Below are 13,798 nucleotides of genomic sequence, written 5' to 3'. Positions count from 1 at the left end.
AAAATACATAACTAATAATAACGTGCTGTATAAAAAAAATAAATAAAATTAAATTTCAAAATTTTAAAAAATAAAATTTAAAAATAAAACAGAAAAAAGTTCTTCCCGTCACACAGATGTATTTATAGGAATGAATTATTTCCATGCTTATATCTACAAATACATAAAAGAGGAATAAAATCTAACTTGAACCATAAAAGAAAAAAAGAACCTGACCCCACCAGTTATACAGAGGAAAACCCGAGAAGCGCACTTGCTCCAGTGGTAAACAATTCTGAAATTGGTCAGAGGTGGGGAATCATTTCCCATACAGCCAGCAACCCACCCCACACGCCAGGAGCGTCCTCATTGCAAAGCTGGGGGACCGTGCCGAGGCATCTGTGAGTAAACGTGAGCTGAGCCCCAGGCCAGCTGCTACTGAACTGTTCCCACCCTTTTCAGGTAAAACACCTGAATATGTAAAAGGGCTTGAAAGCCTAGAGGAAGGTCCGTGGAGCCACACCAGCGACAGCACGCAGGCCACCTTTGTGCCTGCCGGCCAGCCAAGGTTGTCCTGGCCCCGCGCGCTCTTCCAAAAGCTTTCCATTGCCCTGCCTGAGATATCCCTCCTGTCCCAGCCCCCACTGCCTTTTTCCTTCCTCACCTCTGTCCGGAGAGAAATTCCAGCGGAAGTTATGGGTGACACAACCTCTTTATACAGGCGACAGCCTGGCAACTCCTGCAGAAAGGCCAGCAGAACCCCACCCACACCGGGCCACCCAAAAAGCTGTGGCCCTTCACTCCCTCCCACCAGCACAGCCCCGAGACTGCTGACGGGGCAGAGAATATGGAGTCAGGCACAGCTTCAGGGGCTATTGCTGCCTGGAGCGCTGTTTATATTGACCTCAACGAGGCACACCTGGGGAGGGCGGGTCGGCAGGGTAAGGCTGCCCAGGTCAGCTAATCCACAACCCTCAGGGAATCACATTGTTGAAAATGGACCCCGCTAAGGCAGAAGAGAAGCCAAGGGAAAAAAGGACACAATGCCATTTGCAGCACCGTAGATGAGTCTAGAAGTAATCACGTGACTTGTAGTAAGTCAGAAAGTGAAAGACATATATCCTATCATATCACTTATAGGTGTTACCTAAAAATGGATACCAGGGCAGATATTTCCACGGAGAAGGGCAATCACAGATTCATTAAACAAACTTATGGTTCACCAATGGAAAGGTGTGAGGATTGGTTTCATTATGATATCGCGGTTAACAGACATATAGAAACACAGGTGACATATATATTCACCAAAGACCTACAGAATACCAAGAGAGGACTACTCAACATTCTGTCATAACGTACATGTGAAAAGGATCCCAGGAAGAACAGACATCTGTATATGTGTAAAAGAACCACATCTTCCACACCTACAACAAGCCAAACATTATAATCAAACTTGCTGTAATAAAAAATAAAAAATTAAATTAAAAACAGGAACAAGAAGTAGTGAGACAAACGTGAGGGGCTTTCTCCTGGCACATTCCATTCTAAACTCCAATCTAGAACACCACTTCCACTGAGGCTCTCTTGCCCTAGTAACCAGATTTGTTAAGGGTGAACTGCTGCCACCTTGTGGCCGTTTCACACAACAGCAGCTTTAATCCCAACGCTAATGGTCAGTTGATATTCAAAATCATTGCAGGCCTGTAAATGACACCTGCCCTGAAAACAAATCCTGGGGTCACATATCGACCAAAAAATTCAAAGGACGTCCATATTTCAAAACGACCGTTTCAAAAGGCATATTTTACGCACATTATTGTTATGCTTCTTTTCTTTTCTTTACTTTTTTGTTAAAAAAACGGGAATGGAAAAAGGCATCCCTCAGAATGGGCGAAAATCGTTGCAGACGAATCAATGGACAGAGGTTTAATCTCCAATATATATAAACAGCTCATGCAGCTTAATATTAAAAAAACAAACAACCCAAAACAATGGGCAGAAGATCTAAAGAGACGTTTATTCAAAGGAGACACAGAGATGGCCAAGACGCACATGAAAAGCTGCTCAACAGCACTAATTATCAGAGAAATGCAAATCAAAACTACAATGAGGTTTCACCTCACACCTGTTAGAATCGGCATCATCAGAAAATCTACAAACAACCAATTCTGGGGAGGGTGTGGACAAAAGGAGCCCTCTTCCACTATTGGTGGGAATGTAAATTGATACAGTCACTATGGAGAAGAGTATGGAGTTTCCTTAAAAAAACTAGAAATAGAATTACCATCTGATCCAGCAATCCCACTTCTGGGCATATACACAGAGAAAACCGTATTTCAAAAAGGCACATTCACCACAATGTTCGTTGCAGCACTATTTACAATAGCCAGGTAATGGAAGCAACCTAAATGCCCACAGACAGATGAATGGATAAAGATGTGGTACATATATAAAATGGAATATTACTCGGCCATAAAAAGGAATGAAACTGGGTCATTTGTAGAGACATCGATGGATCGAGAGACTGTCATACAGAATGAAGTAAGTCAGAAAGAGGAAAACAAATATTGTATATTAATGCATATATGTGGAGCGTAAAAATGGTACAGATGAACTGGTTTGCAGGGAAGAAATAGAGACACAGAGGTAGAGAACAAACGTATGGACACCAAGTGTGGGAAGCCATGGGGTGGTGGTGGTGGGATGAGTTGGGAGTTTGGGATTGACCTGTATACATATATATGCATAAAATACATAACTAATAATAACGTGCTGTATAAAAATATAAATAAAATTAAATTTCAAAATTTTAAAAAATAAAATTTAAAAATAAAACAGAAAAAAGTTCTTCCCGTCACACAAATGTATTTATAGGAATGAATTATTTCCATGCTTCTATATATAAATACATAAAACAGGAATAAAATCTAACTTGAACCATAAAAGAAAAAAAAATCCTGAACCCACGTGTTATACAGAGGAAAACCCTATCAGGGCACTTGCTCCAGTGGTAAACAATTCTGAAATAGGTCAGAGGTGGGGAATCATCTCCCATACAGCCAGCAACCCACCCCCCATGCACGGAGCGTCCTCATTGCAAAGCTGGGGGACCGTGCCGAGGCATCTGTGAGTAAACGTGAGCTGAGCCCCAGGCCAGCTGCTGCTGAACTGTTCCCACCCTTTCCAGGTAAAACACCTGAATATGTACAAGCGCTTGAAAGCCTAGAGGAAGGACCGTGGAGCCACACCAGCGACAGCACGCAGGACAACTTGGTGCCTGCAGGCCAGCCAGGGTGGTCCTGGCCCCGGGCGCTCTTCCAGAAGCTTTCCATTGCCCTGCCTGAGATACCCCTCCTGTCCTGGCCCCCACTGCTTTTTTTCCTTCCTCACCTCTGTCCGGAGAGAAATTCCAGCGGAAGGTACTGGTGACACAACCTCTTCTTTACAGGCGGCAGCCTGGCAACTCCTACAGAAAGGCCAGCAGAACCCCACTCACACCGGGCCACCCACAAAGCTGTGGCCCCTCACTCCCTCCCACCAGCACAGCCCCGAGACTGCTGACGGGGCAGAGAATATGGAGTCAGGCACAGCTTCAGGGGCTATTGCTGCCTGGAGCGCTGTTTATATTGACCTCAAAGAGGCACACCTGGGGAGGGCGGGCCGGCAGGGTAAGGCTGCCCAGGTCAGCTAATCCACAACCCTCAGGGAATCACATTGTTGAAAATGGACCCCGCTAAGGCAGAAGAGAAGCCAAGGGAAAAAAGGACACAATGCCATTTGCAGCACCGTAGATGAGTCTAGAAGTAATCACGTGACTTGTAGTAAGTCAGAAAGTGAAAGACACATATCATATCACTTATAGGTGTTACCTAAAAATGGATACCAGGGCAGATATTTCCACGGAGAAGGGCAATCACAGATTCATGAAACAAACTTATGGTTCACCAATGGAAAGGTGTGAGGATTGGTTTCATTACGATATCGGGGTTAACGGACATATACAAACATAGGTGACATATATAATCACCAAAGACCTACAGAATACCAAGAGAGGACTACTCAACATTCTGTCTTAACGTACATGGGAAAAGGATCCCAGGAAGAACAGTCATCTGTATATGTGTAAAAGAACCACATCTTCCACACCTACAACAAGCCAAACTTTGTAATCAAACTTGCTGTAATAAAAAATAAAAAATTAAATTAAAAACACGAACAAGAAGTAGTGAGACAAACGTGAGGGGCTTTCTCCTGGCACATTCCATTCTAAACTCCAATCTAGAACACCACTTCCACTGAGGCTCTCTTGCCCTAGTAACCAGATTTGGTAAGGGTGAACTGCTGCCACCTTGTGGCTGTTTCACACAACAGCAGCTTTAATCCCAATGCTAATGGTCAGTTGATATTCAAAATCATTTCAGGCCTGTAAATGACACCTGCCCTGAAAACAAATCCTGGGGTCACATATCGACCAAAAAATACAAAGGACGTCCATATTTCAAAATGACCGTTTCAAAAGGCACATTGTGCGCACATTAGTGTTCTGCTTCTTTTCCTTTCTTTCCTTTTTTGTTAAAAAACACGGGAATGGAAAAAGGCATCCCTCAGAATGGGCGAAAATCGTTGCAGACGAATCAATGGACAGAGGTTTAATCTCCAATATATATAAACAGCTCATGCAGCTTAATATTAAAAAAACAAACAACCCAAAAAAAAAATGGGCAGAAGATCTAAAGAGACGTTTCTTCAAAGGAGACAGAGAGATGGCAAAGACGCACATGAAAAGCTGCTCAACAGCACTAATTATTAGAGAAATGCAAATCAAAACTACAATGAGGTATCACCTCACACCTGTTAGAATCGGCATCATCAGAAAATCTACAAACAACCAATTCTGGGGTGGGTGTGGAAAAAACGAGCCCTCTTCCACTATTGGTGGGAATGTAAATTGATATAGTCACTATGCAGAACAGTATGGAGTTTCCTTAAAAAAATAGAAATATAATTACTATCTGATCCAGCAATCCCACTTCTGGGCATATACCCAGAGAATACCATATTTCAAAAAGGCACATTCACCACAATGTTCACTGCAGCACTATTTACAATAGCCAGGTAATGGAAGCAACCTAAATGCCCACAGAGAGATTAATGGATAAAGAAGTGGTACATATATAAAATGGAATATTACTCGGCCATAAAAAGGAATGAAACTGGGTCATTTGTAGAGACATCGATGGATCGAGAGACTGTCATACAGAATGAAGTAAGTCAGAAACAGGAAAACAAATATTGTATATTAATGCATATATGTGGAGCCTAAAAATTGTACAGATGAACTGGTTTGCACGGAAGAAATAGAGACACAGAGGTAGAGAACAAACGTATGGACACCAAGTGTGGGAAGCCATGGGGTGGTGGTGGTGGGATGAGTTGGGAGTTTGGGATTGACCTGTATACATGTATATGCATAAAATAAATAACTAATAATAACGTGCTGTATAAAAAATAAATAAAATTAAATTTCAAAATTTTAAAAAATAAAATTTAAAAATAAAACAGAAAAAATTCTTCCCGTCACACAGATGTATTTATAGGAATGAATTATTTCCATGCTTATATCTATAAATACATAAAAGAGGAATAAAATCTCACTTGAACCATAAAAGAAAAAAAAAAAATCTGAACCGACGAGTTATACAGAGGATAACCCTATCACGGCACTTGCTCCAGCGGTAAACAATTCTGAAATTGGTCAGAGGTGGGGAACCATCTCCCATACAGCCAGCAACCCATGCCCCACGCAAGGAGCGTCCTCATTGCAAAGCTGAGGGACCGTGCCAAGGCATCTGAGAGTAATCGTGAGCTGAGCCCCAGGCCAGCTGCTGCTGAACTGTTCCCACCCTTTCCAGGTAAAACACCTGAATATGTACAAGGGCTTGAAAGCCTAGAGGAAGGACCGTGGAGCCACACCAGCGACAGCACGCAGGCCAACTTGGTGCCTGCAGGCCAGCCAGGGTGGTCCTGGCCCCGGGCGCTCTTCCAGAAGCTTTCCATTGCCCTGCCTGAGATAGCCCTCCTGTCCCGGCACACACTGGTTTTTTCCTTCCTCACCTCTGTCCGGAGAGAAATTCCAGCGGAAGGTATGGGTGACACAACCTCTTCTTTACAGGCGGCAGCCTGGCAACTCCTGCAGAAAGGCCAGCAGAACGCCACTCACACCGGGCCACCCACAAAGCTGTGGCCCCTCACTCCCTCCCACCAGCACAGCCCCGAGACTGCTGACGGGGCAGAGAATATGGAGTCAGGCACAGCTTCAGGGGCTATTGCTGACTGGAGCTCTGTCTATATTGACCTCAATGAGGCGCACCTGGGTAGGGCGGGCCGGCAGGGTAAGGCTGCCCAGGTCAGCTAATCCACAACCCTCAGGGAATCACATTGTTGAAAATGGACCCCGCTAAGGCAGAAGAGAAGCCAAGGGAAAAAAGGACACAATGCCATTTGCAGCACCGTAGATGAGTCTAGAAGTAATCACGTGACTTGTAGTAAGTCAGAAAGTGAAAGACACATATCATATCACTTATAGGTGTTACCTAAAAATGGATACCAGGGCAGATATTTCCACGGAGAAGGGCAATCACAGATTCATTAAACAAACTTATGGTTCACCAATGGAAAGGTGTGAGGATTGGTTTCATTACGATATCGGGGTTAACGGACATATACAAACATAGGTGACATATATAATCACCAAAGACCTACAGAATACCAAGAGAGGACTACTCAACATTCTGTCTTAACGTACATGGGAAAAGGATCCCAGGAAGAACAGTCATCTGTATATGTGTAAAAGAACCACATCTTCCACACCTACAACAAGCCAAACTTTGTAATCAAACTTGCTGTAATAAAAAATAAAAAATTAAATTAAAAACACGAACAAGAAGTAGTGAGACAAACGTGAGGGGCTTTCTCCTGGCACATTCCATTCTAAACTCCAATCTAGAACACCACTTCCACTGAGGCTCTCTTGCCCTAGTAACCAGATTTGGTAAGGGTGAACTGCTGCCACCTTGTGGCTGTTTCACACAACAGCAGCTTTAATCCCAATGCTAATGGTCAGTTGATATTCAAAATCATTGCAGGCCTGTAAATGACACCTGCCCTGAAAACAAATCCTGGGGTCACATATCGACCAAAAAATACAAAGGACGTCCATATTTCAAAATGACCGTTTCAAAAGGCACATTGTACGCACATTAGTGTTCTGCTTCTTTTCCTTTCTTTCCTTTTTTGTTAAAAAACACGGGAATGGAAAAAGGCATCCCTCAGAATGGGCGAAAATCGTTGCAGACGAATCAATGGACAGAGGTTTAATCTCCAATATATATAAACAGCTCATGCAGCTTAATATTAAAAAAACAAACAACCCAAAAAAAAAATGGGCAGAAGATCTAAAGAGACGTTTCTTCAAAGGAGACAGAGAGATGGCAAAGACGCACATGAAAAGCTGCTCAACAGCACTAATTATTAGAGAAATGCAAATCAAAACTACAATGAGGTATCACCTCACACCTGTTAGAATCGGCATCATCAGAAAATCTACAAACAACCAATTCTGGGGTGGGTGTGGAAAAAACGAGCCCTCTTCCACTATTGGTGGGAATGTAAATTGATATAGTCACTATGCAGAACAGTATGGAGTTTCCTTAAAAAAAATAGAAATATAATTACTATCTGATCCAGCAATCCCACTTCTGGGCATATACCCAGAGAATACCATATTTCAAAAAGGCACATTCACCACAATGTTCACTGCAGCACTATTTACAATAGCCAGGTAATAGAAGCAACCTAAATGCCCACAGAGAGATTAATGGATAAAGAAGTGGTACATATATAAAATGGAATATTACTCGGCCATAAAAAGGAATGAAACTGGGTCATTTGTAGAGACATCGATGGATCGAGAGACTGTCATACAGAATGAAGTAAGTCAGAAACAGGAAAACAAATATTGTATATTAATGCATATATGTGGAGCCTAAAAATTGTACAGATGAACTGGTTTGCACAGAAGAAATAGAGACACAGAGGTAGAGAACAAACGTATGGACACCAAGTGTGGGAAGCCATGGGGTGGTGGTGGTGGGATGAGTTGGGAGTTTGGGATTGACCTGTATACATGTATATGCATAAAATAAATAACTAATAATAACGTGCTGTATAAAAAATAAATAAAATTAAATTTCAAAATTTTAAAAAATAAAATTTAAAAATAAAACAGAAAAAATTCTTCCCGTCACACTGATGTATTTATAGGAATGAATTATTTCCATGCTTATATCTATAAATACATAAAAGAGGAATAAAATCTCACTTGAACCATAAAAGAAAAAAAAAAATCTGAACCGACGAGTTATACAGAGGATAACCCTATCACGGCACTTGCTCCAGCGGTAAACAATTCTGAAATTGGTCAGAGGTGGGGAACCATCTCCCATACAGCCAGCAACCCATGCCCCACGCAAGGAGCGTCCTCATTGCAAAGCTGAGGGACCGTGCCAAGGCATCTGAGAGTAATCGTGAGCTGAGCCCCAGGCCAGCTGCTGCTGAACTGTTCCCACCCTTTCCAGGTAAAACACCTGAATATGTACAAGGGCTTGAAAGCCTAGAGGAAGGACCGTGGAGCCACACCAGCGACAGCACGCAGGCCAACTTGGTGCCTGCAGGCCAGCCAGGGTGGTCCTGGCCCCGGGCGCTCTTCCATAAGCTTTCCATTGCCCTGCCTGAGATAGCCCTCCTGTCCCGGCCCCCACTGCTTTTTTCCTTCCTCACCTCTGTCCGGAGAGAAATTCCAGCGGAAGGTATGGGTGACACATCCTCTTCTTTACAGGCGGCAGCCTGGCAACTCCTGCAGAAAGGCCAGCAGAACCCCACTCACACTGGGCCACCCACAAAGCTGTGGCCCCTCACACCCTCCCACCAGCACAGCCCCGAGACTGCTGACGGGGCAGAGAATATGGAGGCAGGCACAGCTTCAGGGGCTATTGCTGCCTGGAGCGCTGTTTATATTGACCTCAACGAGGCACACCTGGGGAGGGCGGGCCGGCAGGGTAAGGCTGCCCAGGTCAGCTAATCCACAACCCTCAGGGAATCACATTGTTGAAAATGGACCCCGCTAAGGCAGAAGAGAACCCAAGGGAAAAAAGGACACAATGCCATTTGCAGCACCGTAGATGAGTCTAGAAGTAATCACGTGACTTGTAGTAAGTCCGAAAGTGAAAGACACATATCATATCATATCACTTATAGGTGTTACCTAAAAATGGATACCAAGGCAGATATTTCCACGGAGAAGGGCACTCACAGATTCATTAAACAAACTTATGGTTCACCAATGGAAAGGTGTGAGGATTGGTTTCATTACGATATCGGGGTTAACAGACATATACAAACACAGGTGACATATATAATCACCATAGACCTACAGAATACCAAGAGAGGACTACTCAACATTCTGTCATAACGTACATGGGAAAAGGATCCCAGGAAGAACAGACATCTGTATATGTGTAAAAGAACCACATCTTCCACACCTACAGCAAGCCAAACATTGTAATCAAACTTGCTGTAATAAAAAATAAAAAATTAAATTAAAAACACGAACAAGAAGTAGTGAGACAAACGTGAGGGGCTTTCTCCTGGCACATTCCATTCTAAACTCCAATCTAGAACACCACTTCCACTGAGGCTCTCTTGCCCTAGTAACCAGATTTGGTAAGGGTGAACTGCTGCCACCTTGTGGCCGTTTCACACAACAGCAGCTTTAATCCCAACGCTAATGATCAGTTGATATTCAAAATCATTGCAGGCCTGTAAATGACACCTGCCCTGAAAACAAATCCTGTGGTCACATATCGACCAAAAAATTCAAAGGACGTCCATATTACAAAACGACCGTTTCAAAAGGCATATTTTACGCACATTAGTGTTCTGCTTCTTTTCCTTTCTTTCCTTTTTTGTTAAAAAACACGGGAATGGTAAAAGGCATCCCTCAGAATGGGCGAAAATCGTTGCAGACGAATCAATGGACAGAGGTTTAAACTCCAATATATATAAACAGCTCATGTAGCTTAATATTAAAAAAACAAAGAACCAAAAAAAATGGGCAGAAGATCTAAAGAGACGTTTGTTCAAAGGAGACACAGAGATGGCCAAGAAGCACATGAAAAGCTGCTCAACAGCACTAATTATTAGAGAAATGCAAATCAAAACTACAATGAGGTTTCACCTCACACCTGTTAGAATCGGCCTCATCAGAAAATTTACAAACCACCAATTCTGGGGAGGGTGTGGACAAAAGGAGCCCTCTTCCACTATTGGTGGGAATGTAAATTGATACAGTCACTATGGAGAACAGTATGGAGTTTCCTTAAAAAAATTAGAAATAGAATTACCATCTGATCCACCAATCCCACTTCTGGGCATATACCAGAGAAAACCGTATTTCAAAAAGGCACATTCACCACAATGTTCGTTGCAGCACTATTTACAATAGCCAGGTAATGGAAGCAACCTAAATGCCCACAGACAGAAGAATGGATAAAGATGTGGTACATATATAAAATGGAATATTACTCGGCCATAAAAAGGAATGAAACTGGGTCATTTGTAGAGACATCGATGGATCGAGAGACTGTCTTACAGAGTGAAGTAAGTCAGAAAGAGGAAAACAAATATTGTATATTAATGCATATATGTGGAACCTAAAAAAATGGTACAGATGAACTGGTTTGCAGGGAAGAAATAGAGACACAGAGGTAGAGAACAAACGTATGGACACCAAGTGTGGGAAGCCATGGGGTGGTGGTGGTGGGATGAGTTGGGAGATTGGGATTGACCTGTATACATGTATATGCATAAAATACATAACTAATAATAACCTGCTGTATAAAAACATAAATAAAATTAAATTTCAAATTTTTAAAAAATAAAATTTAAAAATAAAACAGAAAAAAGTTCTTCCCGTCACACAGATGTATTTATAGGAATGAATTATTTCCATGCTTATATTTATAAATACATAAAAGAGGAATAAAATCTAACTTGAACCATAAAAGAAAAAAAAAAGTGAACCCACGAGTTATACAGAGGAAAACCCTATCACGGCACTTGCTCCAGCGGTAAACAATTCTGAAATTGGTCAGACGTGGGGAACCATCTCCCATACAGCCAGCAACCCACCCCCCACGCAAGGAGCGTCCTCATTGCAAAGCTGGGGGACCGTGCCGAGGCATCTGTGAGTAAACGTGAGATGAGCCCCAGGCCAGCTGCTGCTGAACTGTTCCCACCCTTTCCAGGTAAAACACCTCAATATGTACAAGGGCTTGAAAGCCTAGAGTAAGGACCGTGGAGCCACACAAGCGACAGCACGCAGGCCAACTTGGTGCCTGCAGGCCAGCCAGGGTGGTCCTGGCCCCGGGCGCTCTTCCACAAGCTTTCCATTGCCCTGCCTGAGATACCCCTCCTGTCCCGGCCCCCACTGCTTTTTTCATTCCTCACCTCTGTCCGGAGAGAAATTCCAGCGGATGGTATGGGTGACACATCCTCTTCTTTACAGGAGGCAGCCTGGCAACTCCTGCAGAAAGGCCAGCAGAACCCCACTCACACCGGGCCACCCACAAAGCTGTGGCCCCTCACACCCTCCCACCAGCACAGCCCCAAGACTGCTGACGGGGCAGAGAATATGGAGTCACGCACAGCTTCAGGGGCTATTGCTGCCTGGAGCGCTGTATATATTGACCTCAACGAGGCACACCTGGGGAGGGCGGGCCGGCAGGGTAAGGCTGCCCAGGTCAGCTAATCCACAACCCTCAGGGAATCACATTGTTGAAAATGGACCCCGCTAAGGCAGAAGAGAAGCCAAGGGAAAAAAGGACACAATGCCATTTGCAGCACCGTAGATGAGTCTAGAAGTAATCACGTGACTTGTAGTAAGTCAAAAAGTGAAAGACACATATCATATCATATCACTTATAGGTGTTACCTAAAAATGGATACCAGTGCAGATATTTCCACGGAGAAGGGCAGTCACAGATTCATTAAACAAACTTATGGTTCACCAATGGAAAGGTGTGAGGATTGGTTTCATTACGATATCGGGGTTAACAGACATATACAAACACAGGTGCCATATATAATCACCAAAGACCTACAGAATACCAAGAGAGGACTACTCAACATTCTGTAATAACGTACATGGGAAAAGGATGCCAGGAAGAACAGTCATCTGTATATGTGTAAAAGAACCACATCTTCCACACCTACAACAAGCCAAACATTGTAATCAAACTTGCTGTAATAAAAAATAAAAAATTAAATTAAAAACACGAACAAGAAGTAGTGAGACAAACGTGAGGGGCTTTCTCCTGGCACATTCCATTCTAAACTCCAATCTAGAACACCACTTCCACTGAGGCTCTCTTGCCCTAGTAACCAGATTTGGTAAGGGTGAACTGCTGCCACCTTGTGGCCGTTTCACACAACAGCAGCTTTAATCCCAACGCTAATGGTCAGTTGATATTCAAAATCATTGCAGGCCTGTAAATGACACCTGCCCTGAAAACAAATCCTGGGGTCACATATCGACCAAAAAATTCAAAGGACGTCCATATTTCAAAACGACCGTTTCAAAAGGCATATTTTACGCACATTAGTGTTCTTCTTCTTTTCCGTTCTTTCCTTTTTTGTTAAAAAACACGGGAATGGAAAACGGCATCCCTCAGAATGGGCGAAAATCGTTGCAGACGAATCAATGGACAGAGGTTTAATCTCCAATGTATATAAACAGCTCATGCAGCTTAATATTAAAAAAACAAACAACCCCCAAAAAAATGGGCAGAAGATCTAAAGAGACGTTTCTTCAAAGGAGACACAGAGATGGCCAAGAAGAACATGAAAAGCTGCTCAACAGCACTAATTATTAGAGAAATGCAAATCAAAACGACAATGAGGTATCACCTCACACCTGTTAGAATCGGCATCATCAGGAAATCTGCAAACAAACAATTCTGGGGAGGATGTGGACAAAAGGAGCCCTCTTCCACTACTGGTGGGAATGTAAATTGATACAGTCACTATGGAGAACAGTATGGAGTTTCCTTAAAAAAACTAGAAATAGAATTACCATCTGATCCAGCAATCCCACTTCTGGGCATATACCAGAGAAAACCGTATTTCAAAAAGGCACATTCACCACAATGTTCGTTGCAGCACTATTTACAATAGCCAGGTAATGGAAGCAACCTAAATGCCCACAGACAGATGAATGGATAAAGATGTGGTACATATATAAAATGGAATATTACTCGGTCATAAAAAGGAATGAAACTGGGTCATTTGTAGAGACATCGATGGATCGAGAGACTGTCATACAGAGTGAAGTAAGTCAGAAAGAGGAAAACAAATATTGTATATGAATGCATATAGGTGGAACCTAAAAAATGGTACAGATGAACTGGTTTGCAGGGAAGAAATAGAGACACAGAGGTAGAGAACAAACCTATGGACACCAAGTGTGGGAAGCCATGGGGTTGTGGTGGTGGAATGAGTTGGGAGATTGGGATTGACCTGTATACATGTATATGCATAAAATACATAACTAATAATAACCTGCTGTATAAAAACATAAATAAAATTAAATTTCAAAATTTTAAAAAATAAAATTTAAAAATAAAACAGAAAAAATTCTTCCCGTCACACAGATGTATTTATAGGAATGAATTATTTCCATGCTTATATTTATAAATACATAAAA

Source organism: Mesoplodon mirus (genome assembly GCF_964341445.2).
Source record: "Mesoplodon mirus genome assembly, chromosome: 10".
Taxonomy (NCBI): Eukaryota; Metazoa; Chordata; class Mammalia; order Artiodactyla; family Ziphiidae; genus Mesoplodon; species Mesoplodon mirus.
The sequence above is the reverse complement of the archived record's forward strand: the minus strand, read 5'-3'. Positions refer to the sequence as shown.